Source organism: Rattus norvegicus, chromosome 11 (genome assembly GCF_036323735.1).
Source record: "Rattus norvegicus strain BN/NHsdMcwi chromosome 11, GRCr8, whole genome shotgun sequence".
Lineage (NCBI taxonomy): Eukaryota > Metazoa > Chordata > Mammalia > Rodentia > Muridae > Rattus > Rattus norvegicus.
Window position 1 is genome coordinate 37,532,899 of NC_086029.1, and position 23,206 is coordinate 37,556,104.

A 23,206-nucleotide genomic window follows, 5' to 3' on the forward strand; every position below is an offset into this window, starting at 1 on the left:
TCAAGTTTTTAAAAAATAAAATTTATAGTCATTGAGTCAATCTTTCTACAAGCTTCATAGTTACTGGTAATTAATTACTGACTGATGCCTTCCGTATCCTGGACGTACTAAGGATTTTTTAGTTTTCATATAAATGAGGAGTTACCTTAGCCTTGTCTAACAAGGTCATGAAGGACTTGGTTTAGAGACCACTGAGCCAATGGTTGATCAGGCTTTCCCTGTTTTTTTTTTTTTTTTTCTAGAACTGAAACTTTATTGACATTATAACTGTCTTAATTCTGATCTTTGTGAAACAATACCGATCTCTTACCTCTATCAAAATGGGACTTTCTTTTTAATTTTGTTTAACATGGGATTCTCCTAAAAATGGTTTTAAGCTTTTATATATCTGCTGGCTGCTCCACACACTGCATTCACTGCCACACACTGCATTCACTGCCCCTCGGCCTCCAGGTGCACTGGAAGTAGGGCTGTAATGTTTCCCCATCAAAGGCTCCACTATAAATCAGCCACCATCCATTCTAGGCATTTTGCCCATATTAAAACTATGAGATCAGATTTAATTTTCCAACCAGAGCTTGTGCATGTCTAACTCTTGGCTCAGACTATTAGTGTGATGCTGTTATTAATGTCCTTGTGGCTTCTGAAACTCCTTAAGGCTGTGTTCCTTAGCCACAAGATTCCAGGTGGCTGGGTGACAGTTTCTGGAGCTCTGTCCCTTAAATTCTGTCATGTAAATTGGAGCTCAAGCCGTAGGTGTCCATTGGGCATCTTGTTGGAAGTACAGAATTATGGCATGTGTCCTAAAGCTTTTAATCCCAGCACTTGGGAGGCTGAGACAGGAGGATTTCAAGTATAGGGCTTACCTAGGGTACATAGCAAGTTTGAGGATCTCCCCGGTTGCACAGTAAAATTTTGTCTCAGGAAGAGAAAAGAAATGCAGACTCCTAGTGTCCCTTCCACTCCTTGGATGTAGGGTAGTAAATCTGCATAACTAGAGGACTCATTTGTGACAGTTGTCACTTGTGGTGAAGTCTGAGAGAACTAGAGCCACAAGACACGCATGAGCATCACTGTTCCTGTCACCACAGACAGACCAGTCTGCAGAGAGAACGTCAACGAGCAGCTAGGAAGCACCATCACCAGGAGAAGACGCACCATCCAGGACTGTGGGATGATGTCATCACGCAGGTGAGGCAGGTACAAGATAGAATGAGGCCTGTCATTGGACGAGAAGGAAGGTGGCGGGAGAAAAGTTTGAGGGATGAGGAGGAGACTGGAGGAGACAGCAGAGAAGGCACCGAGAGAACATGGCGGCTGATGTTAAGATTCCATGCTGTACCTTTACAGGTTGTTACGAATATTCTTAAGGGATGTATGTTGAGGTGGGCAATTATATCTTATCAATTGGATCAGAGGTTATTGTGTTGTGTGTTCTTTCTTGTGGAGAATTGAATTTTGGAGAATGTGTAGCAGCAGAGACACTGGGATGCCACAGAGTTGGGATGTATGTTTCTGGCAAGATATCTACCAGATATCTTAGGGCACCATGGTGCCGGATCTAGTGGAGGTAAAAGAAAACCATTTAATATAATTTTATAACAACACAGGACACCTCCAGAAAAATCTCAGGCTTCAAAGCTAACACTCAAGGCCACATTTCTGCACCAGGACGGCCCAGAAAAACTGAAAATAGCCATGATTTCCTTCTTTGTGACATCATTTATTAAGCAGGAAGGGGAAGCCCAGATGTTTTGGGGAAGCAGGTTGATGCTTCCTAGTCCCCGAGAATAAGAATGTAAACCCAAGAAAGTACCAGGCCACACTTCATTAATGACTTTTCCCAGAAAGGAGGAATATTAATGCACTGTGGACACTTTGCAGACCAGCCTGGCTGGACAGACTTAGCTTGGCTCCGTGAAGCAGCAGCTAATAGGGATGCTGGCTTGTGGGGGACATACCGAGTCTTCCTATGGTTACCATATACTTTCTGACTATGTATAAACCATAGCTATCTCCAGTGCCATGGTAGGGCTACCAAGAACTTGAGTCCTGCTATAGCATCTTGAAAACAACAAAGACCCTCTACCCTCCTGACACTGTCCACATCTAAGGCCTTCATAACTACTCGCTGGCTCATTTGGTTCCCATAGCAACCCCCATTGAGAACAGAATGCACAAACGTCCATTCTGAGGAGGTTTAAAATTAACAAGCAAAACATGCTAGCACACGCTTGTGATACTAGCACTCGGGAGGCTGAAACTGGAGGATTGTATGTTCGACACCAGCTTGGATATGTAGTGAGTTCCCAGGCATTGTTACGTATGGAGTGAGATTATGTCTCAAAATAAACAATGCGTAGATACATACATATCGAGAAGCAGAACGGACATCATAACTGAAACCCGAGTGCCTCAGTTTCTGATGCAATCCTCTCATCAGCCTATGAAAATTTCCACGTTATTTAGAAAGAGATTATTATTTTTCTACCAAAAGAATAAACTAAGGTAAAAGAGGTTAAAGGTGAGGCTTCGCGTGGGTAGAGCGGCAAAGGCAGGTGACAGTGCCTGAAGCTGCTGTCCAGCATTTTTGTTTGCATGAGCCATTCCCAGCAGCAGTCGGGTTTTCCCCGAGAACTCTCACTGTCTTTCACTTCTTTAAACGTCCATCTCATGAAATGCTGTGTGAATTGCTGTCTGAATGTGGAAGATCCCCCACAGCTTCATGGATTCGAACACTTGGTTTATCCCTGGTGCTGTCAGGGAAGTTTGCTCGCACTTTTGGAGGTAAAGCCTCACAGAAGAAGGAAGTCAGCCCCTGAGGGTGGGTCTTGGGACTTTGTAGTCCAGCCTTACTTCCTGTTCCCTCTCTGCTTCCTGACTTTGCATATGAACGGTTTGCAATGTGAACAGTGGCCCCCTGACACCATGTCTTCCCCTTCATGATGGGCTATATCATCTCAAACCGGAAGCCAAACCCAACTCCTTCCTCCTTCAAATTATTTCTTAGATGTTGTCCCTGCGATGAGAAAAGTAACCAATTCAAGTGGGGTCTGTTTGGTTGCCATGGGAACTCCCACTACCCTCCAATACCCTACTTCACATTTGAAGGAAGTCAAACAATCTGAATTTGAGTTGCGCTCTAACCACCAAATATCCTTTTTTGTGCCTAGTGAAGTGGAGTGAGCAGGTTACCTCAATGGCTGAGAGGGAATTAGCACTGTAGGACTGTTTCCCAAGCGGCAGGAGGGGGATGAGGGGGAGACATCTATAGATATCATCATATAGCAACGAGTTCCCACAAACCTACTTTACCTCAACGTCCAGAAAATTAGGGCAGCTCTTATACTTTGAGCTACACTATCCATCTCTGAGAATTGCCCAGGGTCTAAGTTCAGATTCACGTCTAAACCGAGGTTTACTTTTGTTTACAAGTTTCCTGGCCACAGAGTTTCAAGTAGGGGTGTGTTTGGTCCACTTATGACAGGCAACTGTCCCTAGGGTGAATTCACACAAGGCTGTACATCACTTGTGAAAAGTATTCCTTACTGCAAGTGACATTTTCCTGACATATCGTCTGGTCTAGACTGAACTTTCTGAAGAAGTGTCTTTACCTTGAAGAGGAGTTTCCTTGTGGCTTTCAAAATTCCTACATCAAACAGACTCGGTTCTAGCAACTGCATTAGCCAGAAATCAAGATGAAAACACAGCCAGGCTCCTTGGCCTTGGTGAGAGGATTAAAAAGCTTCCCTTCCCCTGTTTATTTATGGAACTTGTGCCAAGGTCCTGATCTTATTTCCAACCACTTCAGGGGGTCTTAATTTCCCAGGGATGTCAGCAACCAGAGGCACTGTGTAACGGCTGGTTCTGTGTGTCAACACAAGCTGGAGTTATCACAGAGAAAGGAGCCTCAGTTGTGGAACTGCCTCCCTGAGACCCAGCTGTAAGGCATTTTCTCAATTAGTGATCAAGTGAGGAGGACCCAGCTCATTGTGGGTGGTGCCATCCCTGGGCTGGTGGTCTTGGGTTCTATAAGAGAGCAAGCTGAGCAAGCCAGGGGAAGCAAGCCAGTAAGAAACATCCCTCCATGGCCTCTGCATCGGCTCCTGCTTCCTGACCTGCTTGAGTTCCCGTCCTGACTTCCTTTAGTGATGAACAGCAATGTGGAAGTGTAAGCTGAATAAACCCTTTCCTCCCCAGCTTGCTTCTTGGTCATGATGTTTGTGCAGGAATAGAAACCCTGACTAAGACACGCTGACTGCCCAGTTTACACACTACAGCACTGGTCTTTGAAAGAAAGTTTTGTGGGCTAAAGTTCTAATTCTCATACATTTAAATTATATGGATGTGCTTGCTTTGAAAATGAATCACATGGTGAAAAATATACCACTAAGAAATCATTATACCCTTTAACTTACTTTTTTTTTTTAAATGGGTATTTCCCAGGTATGGTGACCCACGACTGTAATACTAGCACTCGGGAGGGGTAAGGCCAAGAATCAGGAGCTTAGGGCCAACCTGGGCTGTATGGGGAGACACTGTTTAATAGGTGCCAATCTTTATAAAAGTGGGTGTCTTCCTCTAGTCAGTTGTTAGGGAAATGGCATCGTAGGGCTCTTAACACATGCAGATGTAAACTACGCAGTTTTTGCAAACAAAACCCCAAATGTGGTCTTTATATAGTGACTATCACAGAACATTTCTTCCAGACAATCTTCATCCCCAAGAAACTGTTTCTTCACGTTCTGGGGATCCAGGGACTCCAGTTGCCCTGGGCGGTTGAGATGTGCACTGTTAGGGCTAAGGCAAAGGATTCTTGATGCAATCATTCCATGGGATTCTCTCCATGCTGCTACTGAAGCTTAACCTCTGTGACCAATGTGACCCTGCCATATTCTCGAAGGAAGGAGACATGTGGGACTAATGACGCAGTAACGATTCGTTCAGTGCAAAGTAAATAAATAAATGAACGAATAAACAAGTAAATAAAGGAAAAAGTAAAGACGGAAGGGCTAAGGGCATTAGCGATGTTTTCACTTTAAACCACAGGCCCGGCAGCTGTTCTTCAGCCCTCATTTTCTTCTTTAATTTTTATGGCCATGGAGAACGCCATCTTTGAGACGACTGAGGCATTACCGGCAGTACAGGTTTATTAGGTTTGGGGACACACAAATACGGACTCATGGGGGATGGATAATTCTTTGCAGTTAGATTCCGCACGCAGTCCTTAATTTTCGGTTTACTGGAAGGCTCTTTGGGCATACTTGGTGTTGATGTATAATTGCTTAAAAATCAAAGGTCAGCATATTTATATTAGCATCACCGACTACTTTGAAAAACTAATTTAAAATGAAGTTTTCACTTGTATCTATTTCATAGAATCAGGCTGCAGCCTGGTTGGGCACAGAGTCCCCTGGTTCTTCCTAGGCTCCTGTAGGGTGTTCTGGGCATTGTTACCTGGGTTTCTTTCCTCCCCACTTGAGCTCCGAGCCACCTCTGAGACAGCTAATAGAAGGGAAACCAGCCTCATTACATCTACAGAGCACCAGGCCCTGACGAATGCACAAGGTTTTCTTTGAGGTGAGTGAGTCACATACACAGCCATGACTGACTCAGCCACACGTGCGTTGGAGTTCTGCAATGGTGTGCAACAGTGTGCGTCTTCAAACACACAAGAGACTGAAGGAGAGGGTGGCCATGCTGTCATGGCCACGGGACTGCTGTTTGTAGCTGTGCAGCTGCAGACAGCTCTTCAGTAGGAACGCTCAGTGTGGTTTCCATGACTATTGTCCCTTATAGTGGGGTCCTGTGCTGCGTTAACATAAATGCAGCTAGGCAGTGGCCCCAGCTCACAAGTGCTCTCCCTCAAACTCGGAAGAGAACTCTGCTTGGCCTGCATAAGACCGCAGCAGAGGAGCAGAGTGGGAATCACGCTGCTGTGCTAGGAAGAGAGCTCAGTACAATGGATTCCAAGTGATGTGTGACTGCAAGCCTACTGTATTCAGGAGGGTGAGAAAAATGGGTCGAAAAATGGTGAGGTCCCAGTAGAAAGGAAGATTCCAATATCTGTAGACAACGTCACAGAGAGACCCTAAAAGATATGCTGATAAATAGGGGGTCAGTGTGGAAAATGTGCCTACATACACAAATCATCACAATGGAGCATGGACGACTTCCCTACACACAGTATGTGTCTGTAGGCATGATGGCTCATTTTAAATGCTAATGTATGCATATTTAAAAAACCCTAAACACATCCAGTATACTCTTCTGTTCAGTGGCCTGCTTGTCTTCAACACAATCTTGCTTTCCATCGAGCAGTCCTAGCTGTGGCGATGGCCCTTTCTCTCCTGCAGAAACCTATTCACAGGGTCCCTTAACATTGCGCAGGGAGACTGAGGAATAGCACTGTCAACTTGATAGGCTCTGGAATTACCAAGGAAACAAGTCTCAGATTATTTAGATTAGTTAGCTTCCAGGATGAGTTCTTTTTTCATTAGGTTAACAGAGGGTAGACCTACCCTAAATTTGGGGAACACCTTTCTCTGCTTGGGTCCTACTGGGCCTAAGAAGGAAGTTAACCTGAACCTGACCACTCGCCACCCTCTGCTTCCTCATCGTGTGTGTCATGTGACCAGCTCCCTCATTCTCCTGCTGGCATGACTGTCCTGCCTTGATGAATTGTGTCCTTGAACTGCAAGCTGAGATAAACCTTTTCTCCCCTAAGCTGCTCTGGTCAGGGGACTTTGTCACAGCAACAGAAAAAGTAAGATAGCGTCCCAACCTGGAAATAGCAAGTACTAAGTAAGCATTGAGGGTTGGGCAGGGGAGGGAATCTACCTGTCTTTAGGAAGGCGCCCACAGTGCACAGAGGTGAAGAGTGGGAAGGAATCACTGTAAGTGAGCTGGAACCAGGACAATCAAGCTACGTAATGGTGAGCTCATTGATACTCATTTGTCAGTATTTCCAGACCAGCGCCAGAAATAACTAACTCAATCTCTTCACACAAAGAACTCAAGGGTCACAGAAAGGACCCTCACAAGCACTGGCTTGCCCTGTTCCTCAGATAAGGTTCTAGATGCATGCTGTCATTCCTACTTCTACATGGCACTGGGGATTGGAACTCAGATCTTCATTCATTCACAATAAGTACTTTACCTACTAAGTCAATTCTCCAGCCCTCGGATCAAAAGTATTTGGGAAAGACTCACTGTATGTGTATTAAACACAAGTAGGGCTTTTACCATTCTGTTTTTAAAACAATACAGGGTAGTGACTGTTGACTATGAATCAGGTATTATGAGCAGGACACAAGAAGATGTGCATAGATTCTATACAAATATAAACTGTTCATATAAGGAGTTTGAGCATCTATAGATTTGGGAATTCCTGGAACAGGAGTGTCCTGGAACCCGGTCCTAAACTCCCAACACTGGGGGCTATCTACCCAGTTCATAGGAGATTATATTCCACTCTTTTCAAACGGCTTCTAATTTCTGTACTTCCCAGTTTTAATACAGGACTTCACCTCAGATTCTTTGGGCTCTCTTGAAAATACATGAGCCTAGAAATGTGTTTACTTAATTTTTTTTAAAGGTTACTTTAAAATGCTGTTTTCATGCCCACACAGTTAGCCTCCCCTCACCTCACCCAGCTCTCCAAATAGTTCAACTAAATAAACACTATTAGTGTGCGATCGTATGGAGGAACGTGTAATTAATTCACTTGGAAGTCTACTCCTCATAATTACCACAGCGCATCAGTAGCCCTCTGAAACACGCATGCGCTTTATGCACTCCTTGCTCATGCATACTGTAAGCTTCAACAATAAATTGAAAAACGATCTGTGTTACTGCACATTTATACACCTCTTTTCATCTTCCCACTGTGGTAAACATTAATTAACCCTGGCTCATTAACCCAGCTCAGTTTACAAATTCACACCTTTATCAGCCTCACTGGAAGGAAAAGCGCTTAAAACCTTTTACAATTTCGTAATATGGAAATTAATCTTTTCTTCTCGTGTAGGGCAAAGATTCAAGACACGTAGTTGTTTGATTTAAACGTGGCAGTGTTTGGGGGAAGTGTCTTCAGATTCTCCAAGTCAGCAAGAACATGGAGCCGCCTCATTCAAGCACCCAGTAAACACAGAGGCTGTCACTTCCTTCCTGGGAAGCCAGAGAGTCTGACCTGTGCTTGGCACCAAGACATGTGGCAAATACCAGGAGAGTTTTAGATCCTACTACACTCGGAGCGATGACACCACCATCACCAAGACCGGAGAACCTCACTCTGCACTCAAGCCCAGCAAATCCATTTTGAGAAGCCAGGACAGCTGGAGGAAGCCATAAAGTTTAGCCTGACGATTTCAACTGAGGGCTCACATTGGAGAAACCTGGTCTTAACGAAACTATTTTCAAAAGCCTGAAAGTCATGCCGTTGTTTTTAATAGGATGACTTGAGCAGGCCACAGAATACAGGCTTAGCAAGCAGCATCTGGATCGTTTGTGACGCTCGGGCTTATAACATAAAAAAAATGGTGGCCGTAGTATTTGTTTTGGATTTGAAAGAGATTCTGCTAACTTAAGGCTGCTAACTTAAGGCATGGAAGGGGATTGAAGAGGGACGCTGAGAGGGTCGGAGAAAGGAAATGGGCGAATTGATATAGTTCTATTCCAATTCAAAACATCAAAAAATTAAGAATGAAGAGTACTACTACTATATGTCATGGCTTCTGTGAATCAGATTTAGAATAAAGAGCGTGTGTGTAGTAAGAGGGTAAAGGGTCAACAGAGAGGAAGTCCATTAGACCTATCCAAAAGATGGACCCAGCTAAGTGCTCTGGGTTGAACTGGACCCCCAATAAATACATGTAGGCCTTAGTCCCCAAGGTAAACATCTTGAGAAGAGCTATTTACGGTGAAAACTGCCCCTAAATATTACCACGGGGTGGCTAGATGCTGAGGGTGGGGAGAAACCAGAGAGATTTCTCTTCCAAAGACAGGTTTTATGGGGAGAAACATCAAGATTAGCATAGGGAAGCAACCTACAGCAGGAACACAGCCTCCCCCTCCAGGATGACTGTATGTAACCAAACAACATGCACACACAGAAAAACGCCATGATCTCCTAATATGGGAGAAGGTATGTGCTACATACATGATCTAAAAAGGCTCAAGAACCCCAGAACTGTGAGTGCTTTGAGCTGCGGCCCACCTGTGCCCAAATCCCTAGCCCAAGTCCATCCTGAACATGGCTTTCTTTTTCTTAACTAAGCATGGCTATTTTTATCACTATCCATGTGTCCCTGGGCAGTTCTTTGTTTCAGCATACCCGGGACTCCCACTGGTATCCTTTAGACCATCCAGACCCTTGCTCATAATACGATGAAACAAAATGGCGTCATGTAGAAACTGAGGAGATCTTCCTAAAAACCCAGCCTGTTGGCTCCATCATCTTTCACTTTTTAGCTCAAAAAAAAAAAAAAAACAAAAACAAAAAACAAAACAACAACAACAACAACAAAACAAAACAACAAAAAACCACAGGAAAAGTAACTTTTATTCTTAGGCTAGTCAAACTATAATATTTTCTTGAGACAGGATCTCACAATGTAGCCCAGGTTTGCCCAGAACCCAGGATCTTCCTGCTTCAATATCCTGAGTGGCTGACATTATAAGCATGTGCCATTACCCTAAGCTTGAGTCTGTTCTGTTTTCTGTCATAACTGAGCATCAGAGAATGAATAATTTATAAAGAGGTTTCTCTGCAGGGGCTTCTCTGTTCCTGTCTACTGCTTTCTTCTCAGTGTACAAAAAACAAAACAAAACAAAACAAAAGAACCAAAACCCATGCAAATCCTTGTTTTCTTTCTAATAAATTAAAAAAGAGAGAGCAGGCTACCAGTATGCGGCAAGGGACCTCCCGCTGAGGCAGCACAGAGCAGAATCCAGTGGCATGCTTCTATATGAAAATCTTAGCTACATGGAGCTCCTAATCCTAGCTGCCACCCAAAGACTCCACCTGAAGGCAATTACCATATTCACTTGGGGATTCTGGAAAGTTCCACTGACCCTTCATTAAGACTGCATAACTGATGAGAACCACAGTGACCAGAAAACTCTGGAAGGCACAAGCTCAGAGTTGTGGGCACTCTCTAGCCCCTGCAGCAGCCATGGACTGTTCTCCATACCTGACCTAGCTCTTTCTTGATCATTCGGTAGATCCCTTGGAATGTACAAACAGAATTAGTTTCCAACCAATCAAAAAGCTTAGAATGTCATCAGAGGGCATCTGAGGCCTCCGGCTGGGGTTTCTCTGTTTTTCCTCAAACCATCTAACCTGATATTTCCACCGATGCCTTTAAAGAGTGCCTTGATTTATGGCTTTCTCTGTTTGATTACTATAAGAACTTCATAAAAGGGTTTCCATGTTGGAACATGGAATTTGGAGTAACATGAATGTGTGTTCCAGGTCACCGCCAGACACATTTAGCTTTACAATAAACTATCGCTTACAAGGTGACAGGTTCTCTCTCTCTCTCTCTCTCTCTCTCTCTCTCTCTCTCTCTCTCTCTCTCTCGTGTGTGTGTGTGTGTGTGTGTGTGTGTGTTATTGAGTTTACACATGTGGTTTGGAGTAGGCCAATGCAAGCACAGAACTCTAGGTCACTACTGCACCTGTCTAGCCATACTGAGGCAAAAGGAAGAAATCTAAATGTGTTTTCTAAGGGAATCCGTTTCCTTCTCTGTGTTAAAGAAAGGTGACAGCTGGAAGTCGAGAGTGCATTAAACCTCCTCACTCTGGATAGGCAAGAAAAGGCCTTTAAAAACACACTTTTTGTTTCATTTCCTCTGAGACAGAGTCTTAATATATAGCCTAGGCTGGCCTGGAACTCACTATGTAGGCTAGGCTGGCCTTGAACTTGGGAACTATTGAGATTATAGGCGTGTGCCAGAATATCTACACAGGGAGAAATGATTGTATAGCCCCTTCACAGAGAAGACGAGGGAAGGATTTTAATTTTTATCGCCCTGTTCACAAACACTTTATTCCCGCATGCCTCAAGTCACCATGGGTGGAGGGAAGACTCTCAATGGTAGTTTCCCCACATTTCTGGGGCATGTCCAGTCAGGTGGCCTATTTGTTTGTGGAACAAAAGAGCTGCTATTGATTTCTAGTCCAGTTTCACTCCAGAAAGCAATGGAAAGGGTTTACAGGGTTTTCCTTTGTAATCTAAAACATACACACGTGACTGTGTGACCCAGTGAGCTGTCTCCTGGGAACTGGCATCTAGTGTTGGCAGCTCATGGCCTTTCTGGTGTTCCTGTTCTGTTCGGTTCTCTATCGGGCACTTCCAGAGCAGACGCTAGGCTGTCAATCAACTGTCTGAGGTTCGGATGAATGTTCTCTACAATGCTGGTGGCCCTGGCTGACCATTAATCTTCTCTTTTGGTTCTTATTGAGTTAATATCTTGGATTTGAAGGCCACCTACATGGATGATTTCTAGGGTGAAATCTGATAGAACAGGGAAGGGTCAGGGCTGAGGGAGGAAAACGATCTGCCAGAGGGACTAGCAGGATCCAGACCTCTGAAGAGTTAGGACAGCAGCAGCTAGGAAAAACATTCCTGCCAGCCCTGTGCTTATACTGTTTACTCTCTGTCAAGAGCAGTGACTGGGGTTAATAAGCAGTTATGGTAGGCGGGGGGTAGGGGTGGGTCAGTAGGTTATGGACCTGAGTTCTGTGGCCAGAACACACACACACACACACACACACACACACACACACACACACACACACACGCACGCACGCACAGGACCTGAGCTCTATTGTCCATAAGCTGTCCTGTCCCCCAACACACAGAGGGGAAAGAGGGAGGGAGGGAGATAGCTGTGTGTGGTGTTGTGTTTATAATTTCAGGATCTTTGGGGTTCCTGGCCAGTCAGTCTAGTCCAGGTGGTGAGTTGCAGACCAAAGAGAGACCTTACCACAAACAGAAGGTACAAAGATCTAAGGAACGGAAGCTGCCGCTGCCCTCCGGCCTATACATGTGTGCCTGCACGCACATGAACAAAAAGAAAGCGAAAAGCAGTTTATGCCAGTGACTTGGGTAAGTTCGGCACAGCCTCAGCATTATGTCACTTAACAGAGCTGTAGTCAATCTTCAAAGTAAACGTCACCTCTCGGAAATACTTTATGTGGTGGCCTCTTAGAAATACATGTGTTCTTTCACGGTATGAACACAGCCTCGTGGTCCTTTCATACAACATTCCTAGTCAAACATCACGGCTACACCTAGCCTACTGAACAGCAGGGCTCGAGATGAGAGAGTGTGGGCTGTTGGTGACCATTGTCCTTCTGATCATGGGAAACTTGGCACCCAAAGCTAAAGTCACCGGAGAAGAGGAACCTTAGCTAAGAAAATGCCTCCTTAAGATTAGGCTGTACACATGCCTGTATGCGGGACATTTTCTTAATTAGTGATTGATAGGGGTGCGACCATCCCTGGGCTGGTAGTTCTGGCTTCTATAAGAAAGCAGAACAGTAAGCAATGTCCCTCCAAGACCTCCACATCAGCTCCTACCTCTCTTTGAGTTCCTGTCCTGACTTCTTTTGATGAAGAATAGTGATGTGGAAGTGTAAAGGAAATGAATTCTTTCCTCCCCAGGTTGCTTTGGTCATGGTGTTTGAGCACAACAGTAACGCTGACTGAGATAAGGACGGAAACCTGCCACTCAGTGCTCTATGTTGGTACCACGTGTAGTGAGGCAGGGAAAGATTACGATCCAAGACCCATTTCTTTCTCCTCACCACAACGTCAGAAAGTCTTGTAAGTCAGAACACTGTAAATCAGAGACCGTAGGTAAAGACTGGTATAAATTCATGTGGCTCGCGTCTCAGTATAAATTAATGATGTTCAATTTATTATGTCAAGAATATATACAACTACGCCCTCAATTTTCTACAAAAACTTGTATTTTTACTAGCACATATATACACTGAGTTTTAAAACTTTTGAAAATTTAAAGGATCGTTTGAAGTAGAAAATAAGTGGGTTTTGGTGCATGTGAGGTGGAGTTCAAGATCCTGTATTGTAAACAAGAACTCCTCCAAATTATACTTTACTTGGTCCCAAGTATGCATTGAGACACAGTGACTTCCAGGATACCAATTTCCATGGAGGGTAACTTTTCTTCCTAAGTGGTTTCTAGATAAGACTTTCAGATTGAAGTATTTACAGCAACTGAATTAAGATCCTGAAAAATGTGGATACTGTTTACTGTCTGTGGAGTGAGGGACAGACATGCAGAAATGGCAGGACGAACACTTGAGTGACCGGGAACCTGCCAGCTTAGACATGTGCCTCTATGAGTGACTCAGATGTCTACAGAGGGCTCCCCGTTCTGCAAGGTCACTTTTCTTTAAAAGGAAAACGCATCTCATTTCTTCACACCCCAGGTACTAAAAACTCACTCTGATTTCTGAAGAACTTTGGCAAGATGCGAAGAAGCCCTCCACCCCTGACCATTTTTAGTTTCTGATTCTGATCAAACCAGTTAATCACCCTAGATCCTTAATCTGCCAACAGTGAGGGTCCTGCATCTTTTTAAGTTCCCTTGCAGAGCTGTTAGCAGCAGGATGGATGCAAACCCTTGCTGAATGTGGGAAAGGAAGCCAGCTTTTCTCTCTCCACATCAAAGAGAGCAGACTGCCAAACCTCTCACAGTTTCATACAATGTTTGACTTACAGGACGATGCCTGGTTTATCAAAAGACAGACTGTGTTTTTAGCAATCCACAGATAGCCTTGGCTTGAGCTTTTCCTCCTGCACCTGAAGGAGGTACTTTCTGCTTTAGGTATAAGAAGGCTTCTACTTGGGGTTGGGGATTTAGCTCGGTGGTAGAGCGCTTGCCTAGCAAGCGCAAGGCCCTGGTTTCGGTCCCCTGCTCCAGGGGGAAAAAAAAAAAGAAGGCTTCTACTTTAGGTGGGAGAAAACCAAACACTCAAAGCAAGACACTGGCTCCCTGACAAAGGGAAAGAGGGAATGTAAGTACAGGCTCAGCTCTAAATGCACTCCTACAGGCCTGACTGCTCCATTACAAAACCTTTCCCTTGGCTTCCTTTCCTCTGCCTATTTCTCTTCAGACAGCTTTCCCCTACTTTGCTCAGGATCTCAGACACTGCCAGCAGCAGGCTGCAACTGGCTCAGGTTGGTTCTTAGGAGTAAACTAAACACTAGGGTTACTGCTGCTCTCTGATATCCCCAGAATCATATACTACATGGGTTTTCCTTGAGACTTTACCTGGGGGATGTTCTGAAATCTAGAGCTTTCAAAGCATTCTGAATTTTCAGATCTTTGAATGATAGCTAGTTAAAACTGGTACCATTGTGCCCCAAATTTGAAGAATTCTGAAATCTAAAACTGAATGCTAACATTTCCAATCCCAAATATTTCGGATGAAAGATCCCCAAAGTACAATGAAACAAATAGAAACTCAAAGAATTTGTAGACCCCATTTTAGCTGATATCACCTACTCTAATAAATCCAAGGGGAAGATGGTGGGTAGCATACTAGGAAATGCTCCTCTCTTTTACACAGTTACATATAAACTAAGAGCTCTAAGCTCATGCAAGCATGTGTAAGAAGCAGGAGGACGAAAGCAGACTCCATCATGCTCATAGATCACTTAGGCTCAACCACTTCCACGGGTATTTCCTGAGCGGTAGTATTCACAGTCAACACTGCCTACTGCAGTTGTTCTAAAATCTAAGGAGGTTGGGGCAGGGAGCCTAGGGGAGTTGAGAGAGAGAGGAACTGAGTCTTTGGACAGCTTTCATCCTTTACATTCTATAGTTTTACAGGTAACATTGCTCATGAGAGAGTATTAGCGTGCATGATGCCTGTGCATGCGCTTGTATGTGAGCACAGGCATGTAGATGCCATGGTGTGCAGGTGGAGGTCTAAGGACAACCCCAGTTGTCAGTTTCCACTCTCTGCCTTCCAACCTGTTTGAGAAAGGTCTCTTGTTTTCGCTTATGCTTATGTCTTTTGAGTCTGCCTCTTATCCTATCCCTAGGAGCATAGAAATTACAGATGATGCTGACAATGCCCAGTTTTACATGGGAGGGGTGGGGATTCAAACTCAGGTCCTCATGCTTGTGCAGCCTGTGATTTACCTACTGAGTCATGTTCCCAGATCACCAGTCCTAAAAAAGATCTAACAATTGTAAAAGCAACTCTCTCTGAAGACAAGCTGTGTATCTACTTGCCCATTACTATGTCTAGACCTTGAGCATCATTACTATAATACTGAGCACTATCACTGTAGACTGAGCATCATTACTATAATACTAAGCACTATCACTGTAGACTGAGCATCATTACTATAATACTAAGCACTATCACTATAGACTGAGCATCATTACTATAATACTAAGTACTATCACTGTAGACTGAGCATCATTACTATAATACTAACCAAGCACTATCACTGTAGACTGAGCATCATTATTATAATACTAACCAAGCACTATCACTGTAGACTGAGCATCATTATTATAATACTAACTAAGCACTATCACCATAGACTGAACACCGTTACTTCTAGATCTTACATTTCCTCCAAAGGCCCATGTATTAAGGGACGTGTCTGCAGCCCAAGTTGGTATTGGGTGGTGGCAAGATCTTTAAGAGATGGGACCTATCTGGAGGAAGTTAGGCCACTGGGGATTTGTCTTTCAAGGGGATTCTCTTTTACAGTTCCCTCTTCCTGTCTTTGCATTCTCCTGGCCACCACAAACTAAGAAGCTCTTCTGACTATAATATAGTTGCCACAAACCCAAAGCAATAGGGCTGTTATAGACTCAGACTTCTGAAATATAGATATAGTATAAAATAAAGCTGGTCTTTTAAGTTTATTTATGTTAGTTATTTAGCCACAGAGATAAAAGTTGACACGTCTATTCCCCACATTGCTGGATTATTAGGCTGGGAATGAGGCCAAAGAATGCACATTTCTAACAATTTCCCAGTGATGCCGCTGCTGCTGGTCCAAGGCTACACGATAGCTGTTTCTATTAATTATCCCTTGGCTGTGGACATATTATCAACCTCAAAGTCAACAGTGAGATGGGGAACTTGTCAGTGTATCCAGGGTTAAGGACAGGATGTCAGACTCGGCAATGAGAAGAAAGGAAGACCACTGTCATGCTCTTAGCACTTGAGATGCTGAAGCAGGAAGACTGAATTTGAGAGCATCCTGGCATACACAGGCCTGCTTCCAAAACATATAAATTAATACTCTAATAAATTAAGGGAAAAGCCATATGCATTGCTTATCTAGGATTATTTTGAGAATTGAGCAAGACTTAGGAGGCTAAAAACTGTTTGTGATCAAAATGAAGATAGCGGCAATAATATAAAGAGAAAAAGTATACAGAACTTCTCATTAAATTGCTTGTTATCCTTTCTTTGTATATTTGAGTGGAAGCAAATGAACTGTGCTTTCACAATCAAGAAGTGATATCCTCTGTGGGCAGAGGAGGCCACTTCATGGGTCTGACTTAGTGCTCAGCAACAATATACCACTTCCATGCTGTCTGCCAGGAGACTGCCCATAAACATTTGCATAGTCCTAGCCTGAATGGTTGGTCTTTGAGAATAAATGGTGACGTCATCATGGAGAATTAGGTTATGATCCACAGAATTGTCAGGTTTTCTTGTATAGAAAACTCTAAAAGTGACAATCACCCAGAGGAAGGCATTTGTTTTATTTCAGCATATGAGTTTCTGAGTAAATGAAGAAAGATGGCATGACCTCTAAGTCCTACAAAATGCTCCCTGCTTAACAGTTTAACATAGATGTATTATGCAAAGATGTTGTTAAAAGAGTGGCATTTCTTACTCCCTAACACTTTCAGTGACAAGATGCTGAAGATCCTATATTATTCCCAGATTCAGTTTTGAAGTTGGTATGAGCACTAAGTAGACGCCTTTGGATCAGAAACAATGAAATGGGTCAGTCTGCAGGGTATTGACCAGATGTGATGTATGGCCTTAGATGGACCTATATAACATAGCTGGAGCAGTTAAAAAGCAAGGTTCCCTCTTGCTTTACTAATCTCCCCTAGGTGACATTAGGAGTAAGGACTGCTATTAGACAAGACTACCCAGTGCTATCAGACCAGCCTTCATCAACTGTCTCAGTGAGAAGAAAGCCTTGTCTAGCTGTCTGAAGTCTCTCTTAGAGAATTCTAAATCATTCTAAGTCATTCGAGGAAGGAAGAGTGTGTCCTGCTCTTTTAACAGATCTGGAATATCGTAGGTATTCAGTAAGTAATTTACTGATGCTGTATGCCCTTGATTAATTCTTGGATCTTCTTGTTACAATGGCCAAAGGAGAGCAAGCTATGCACATTAGTAAACATTTTTTAAAGACAGTGTTTCATGCAGTCTCTGCCTAGCTGTACTATAGAGCCATGCTCTTAGACTTGTGGTCCCTCTGCCTTCATTACCTATGTACTGAGATTACAGGTCCTACACCATCACACCAGGTTTTGTGCAATGTTGGAGGCTGAACCCTAGGCTTCGCACAGGCTATATGAGGCACTCTCCTAAGTAAGTAAGACACCCAGCCCTGCATGTCTTATTTTTTGTAAGTCGTATAAAATATAATAATGTGTTTATGCGCGCGCGCGCGTGTGTGTGTGTGTGTGTGTGTGTGTGTGTGTGTGTGTGTGTAAAACTTATATGCTTAAATCTTCAAAGACTTTTTTCAAATAATGAAGACTAATGAGTGAACACTGCCATTCACTTAATGACACCTCAATGGCAACACTAAATTTTCTTCATATTGGGCCACAGATATTTACCATTAGAAAACTACACTTAAAACTACTAGCAACTACTACACTCCACAAAAAAAAAAGTTGGAAAGCTGTTTATTGGTATCTTTGGCATTGGCTAGCAATAAGCATTTCATTTGGCTGGAGTTCTTAGGAAAGTTTTATTACAACAAAGAAAGATGACACAATGATTCATTTTCATGCCACAGGATCCTTCTCTTCTATCACAGGACCAGAGAGTATGTGGAGCAACTTTCCTTTGCAGAGAAGATATTGGCTATCATCTGAGAAGACTCAATTTAATTCTAAGATTCAATAATTGTAAAATGAAAATAGCAATTAAACTAACAATTAATTTTGAATTTCAAATAAACTCTCACAAAAAGAAGTCTATAGGGGTCTGACAGACGCTTTCGTGGTCCTGAGTACTTGATCTTGAAAGAGGTCCTGAGTTAGCTCCCAGCATCTACGTCCCAGGTCACAACCCTCCATAACCCTAGTTCCAAAAGAATCGGGCATTCTTCTGGCCTCTGCAGGCACCAGGCATGCACGTGATACACACACACACACACACACACACACACACACACACACACACAGAGAGAGAGAGAGAGAGAGAGAAAGAGAGAGAGAGAGAGAGAGAGAGAGAGAGAGAGGTCAACAGTCAAACACATTAAAAAAAAACAAAGCAAAACAACCAACCAAAGAAGAGGCCTCCAAACCCACATGTTTCAGAATGTGAAATCTGGTTTGCCTTTCACTACTACAGGATGTTGATAAGTATGATAACATCAACATGCTAAGCTCTCTTTCATACTCTTTTTTTTATCTTTATTAACTTGAGTATTTCTTATTTACATTTCGATTATTATTCCCCTTCCCGGTTTCCGGGCCAACATCCCCTAACCCCTCCACCTCCCCCTCCCCTTCTTTATGGGTGTTCCCCTCCCCACCCTCCCCCCATTACCACCCTCCCCACAACAATCTTGTTCACTGGGGGTTCAGTCTTAGCAGGACCCAGGGCTTCCCCTTCCACTGGTGCTCTTACTAGGCTATTCATTGCTACCTATGAGGTCAGAGTCCAGGGTCAGTCCATGAATAGTCTTTAGGTAGTGGCTTAGTCCCTGGAAGCTCTGGTTGCTTGACATTGTTGTACATATGGGGTCTCGAGCCCCTTCAAGCTCTTCCAGTTCTTTCTCTGATTCCTTCAACGGGGGTCCTATTCTCAGTTCAGTGGTTTGCTGCTGGCATTCGCCTCTGTATTTGCTGTATTCTGGCTGTGCCTCTCAGGAGCGATCTACATCCGGCTCCTGTCGGTCTGCACTTCTTTGCTTCATCCGTCTTATCTGGTGGCTGTATATGTATGGGCCACATGCCCGGAAGTTCCTTCCTGATTTGGCAAGGCTGCAAGCGGAGCCCATGAACCTGGAAAGCTTCTCTTACTATTACAACCTCAGAGAGACGGCACGTAACTGCTGTGCCAATGCCAGAAGAGCTCAGGCTAGTGCTTGTAGCGATTGGAATTTTACCCAGCCTGCTTCCCTTGTTTAGGCCAAGCGTGTCTCTGGTTTCACAGCTGGCCTACTTAAGCAGCTGCACAGAGTTCCATGTTATAGGGGAAGCTGCAGACTTAGGGACACAACTTTGTCTCCGGATGGGAAGGCTCATCTAAATGCTACACAGACCGAAAGCAAAGGCTGAGGTAAGGTAATTTCACTGAGGTCAGGTGCTTTTTCAAGCACAAAATGTGGCTAATATTTTTATGAACACATGCAAGCCAGCAACAAAGAATTAAATGCATTAAATGGCAAGTAAATTTCTTTGTCTTTGAACTACACACTGTCTGTCAGCAGTGGTTGAAATGAACTAGACTCTCTACCCTCTGATAACCTAGTTTGTTCCCCAAGTCTAAAAGACATTGCAAATACTGTTTATTTATTTGTTTGTTTGTTTTTACTTCCTTTTCTCTTTGAGATAGGAATTCCTGGTATTGTCAGGCTGGCCATGAACTCAAGAGCCTCCTGTTTCAATCTCCCAAGTGATAAGATTATAGGTGTCTTCTAAGATACCCTGCATGAATAACGTTTCGACACATGTCAAAATAGTATTTCTTTGGACAGGTCTCATAGTAGACTAGGTTAATAGGTTGACCCATGAATTACGAATGTTAAGTCATTTGTGTGTGTGTGTGTGTGTGTATGTGTGTGTGTGCGTGTGTGTTCACATGTGCTCTCGTGTGCACATGCCTGTGATGGCCAGAAGAGGGCATTAGATTCCCTAGGGCTGGAGTTACAGGGAGTGGTATGCAGTCCTACATGGGTGCTGGGAATATATCTTGGGTCCTCTCTAAGGGCATTATGTGCTGAGCCATCTCTCCAGCCCTGTTGACCCGTCCTCCCCGTTTCTGATTTTCTACCTAACAGTGACAGAGGAAGACACACTACATACACAAGGGCTATTAATAAAGAAAGAATAGTGAGTCTTCCTCAGTAAATACATTGCAGAATTTGTTTCTGAGCGCAACAGCAAGAGGCAAATTAACATTCCTTCCCAACTGTGACTCACATGCAAACAAACTCATCTCATCCCCAGTTAATCCTTGTGGAAGCAGACTTCAAAATTAATTTGCTTTCATTTCCATATTCTGGGTGGCAAATATCACGATTGAGTTTTTCCTTTTATAAAAGAACCTTGAAGGCAGCTGCTTGTGAAAAACGAAGTAGCCAGCCCTTGTTACTGTCCAAAATCATTGGTTGCTCCCATGACTATAGGAAAAAAAAAATCAGGACACATCTGTTGCAGTGCTTCATGCCAGGAAACCGTCTTGTCGCCACCACCGTGGTCTGATTTCATACACCACTCATTTTTTGCTAAGGCTTCTTTTTTGGTTTTGTTTCAAATTACAGCACCATACATAAGAGGTGGTAAGTTGGGAAAATAACTCCCATCGTGAGAACCAGCTGCTTGGCTTGGGAGATGCTGCCTCAGGCAATACCTACCTCCCTGGTTGAGATGCCCCTTATGACAGAGTGACTGCACGAAAAAAGACAGAAGCTACTGACAGAGCAGAGCCAGCACATCCTGACCAAAGGACCACAGAACCTTTGGGATTTTACTGAGACACCAAATAAAAGACAAAAACGTGAATTCTGCTAATTTTAGATATTCACGTTGTCCAATGGGCCTATGTTAGAATCCTCTCATGGTGCACACTGCTGTAGTGTCCTGTTGTTTAATTAATCCTTATTAAAACAGTCATAACGGGAGTCTGGGGAGATAAAACCGGATGGCTAGAGTAGCCCACCTGTAATGCCAGCTCTCAGGGACTGAGGAACAGTAAGTAGCTTAAAATGGAGGAGAAATGTTGGTCAATGTCAGCTGCTAGCCTCCACATCTGTGCCTCACATGCGTGTACATGTGTGCCCCACTAGGTGCCTCGGTACCATATGACCCCCGAGAACGTATATACAGAACAGCATTTGGCAGTTTGGGTGAGTTCCTGTTAAAGGCCTCTTACCCTCTTTGCAAAGAGCAGCTGGAACCCGAGGAGGCTCATTCCCCGACCTCTCTGTCTGGGGACATTTCAACACAGACTCACTCTGTCAGAAAACTGGCCATGCCATCTTAGCTTGTCCCTTTCTACTCGAAGGCTACAGTCCTCATGCGTGGATTTCTGCACTAGACCAGACATTTCATTTTCTTTCCTGGAATCAGTGGCTTTATTTAGAAGAAACAAAATGACAACAACAACAACAACAACAAGAACAACAACAACAACAACAACCCTGTCTTTCTCAGAGGGAGTCAAAGATACCCATTTAAATACAGGCAGCTAAAAGCAAGGCAAACATTCAGTTAATCATGCTGGGGAACAGCAGATTGGCTTTGAGACAACAATAAAGCCAACAAAGGAAGGTCCTCCTGTCTGTCTACGATATGAACACATGTCATCTTCAAATGCCTGATTCGGTTGTCAAGTCTACACGCAAGCAGCAGTCCCTCTTATTAACAAGTCAGGTGAGAACAGAACAAATTAAAGAGCGCCTCTGTCTCTCTAGTTGCCTCGCTCCCATCCAGCTCCCCACCCCGCTAGGCAGTCAGGTTGGGTGTCAGCCCCTCTCTCACTCATGCTCTTTCTTGACTGATGAGTACCCATGGGTTTGTAAATAGTTCCCAAGCAGTACCAACTATTCCATTTTGTCAGGCTGAGGAGAGTTGTAAATATTCCACTTTAAACCCAATTTGGGTTTGTAAGCAGCCCCCACATAGGCACAGATAACACAGACACTGTCTCTGAAAGAAACATGCCTCCCCCCCCCCCCCGGAGGCAGAAAATTTTTATCAAGAGGCCATAGTAAAATTGTAATGAAAAGCAAAGTTGTAACAGCAGCAAGCATTCTTTCATGAAAGTGGCTCTCTTGTCTCCTTGGCACATCATTCAATGCCAACCCCATTAACCACGGATTTGCTCAGTCACAGATCTTTCTGGTGTATAGCATTTCACTTTTTTCTTTATTAATTTAAGTGCTAAAGGAAAAAAAGAGACAGGTATAAAACAATTAGAGCTGCCTTCCTCCTTCCTTCCTTCTGCTCAACTCATAAATTGGTCATTATAGCATTGTGTGTGACAAACATCTCAGAATAGAATGCTACTATGGCTTTACAACCTTGAGACAGCTACAAGAACCTTGAGGGACAATAATAAAATCCCTTAGCACCAGCACAAGGAGTAGAAGAGAACCATTAGCACAGACTTAAGGGGAATTGCAAGGCACAAAAACATCTAATTGTTCAGAATGGCGAGTTGGCAAAATCAAGATTGAGTTGAAGAGCAGTGGAGACTGAAGGGTTTCTACCCCTCTGAAGGTTAAATGGACAGGAGCTCTGGGCAGCTACATTTTGTTAGAACAAGAACTCAATCAACACTGAATCAAACACCAAATTCCTGAACAATATTTAGAAGAAATTAGGAAACGGCTCACCACTGTCGACATTTCTTATACCTCTCTCAACAAGAAAGATTTGAAATTTATATGCAAAACATTTTTTAAAGGAAAATATTGAATAGTATGTATGCTTTGGAATCTGTAATAATTTAAGCGGAATTAAAAATCGTAAGATAATAAAAGGTCAGCCTTTTGTAAAAAGAACTAATCGCAGTTTGGAATATGCTTAGCAGAGTCAAATCAGATGCATGGTTGACCAGCCAATCAATCACATGACTGTGTAAACTGTGGAGATGACCACAGGACACACTGTCAAGGCTATGACACAGAACCACCTCCTGCAGTGTTGATAAGGGCTCTGGGAAGTCTGCCTTATTCTTTACTTTGCCAACCCTGCCAATGACATCATTC

At 43.6% G+C, this 23,206-nt stretch overlaps 1 protein-coding gene across 7 annotated transcripts in view; it reads right to left on the reverse strand.

Annotated features, from left to right (window-relative positions):
* App (amyloid beta precursor protein) overlaps positions 1-23,206 on the reverse strand; it is a 218,145-nt gene that overhangs the window by 26,692 nt on the left and 168,247 nt on the right. The gene's annotated exons all lie outside the window — the stretch shown is intronic.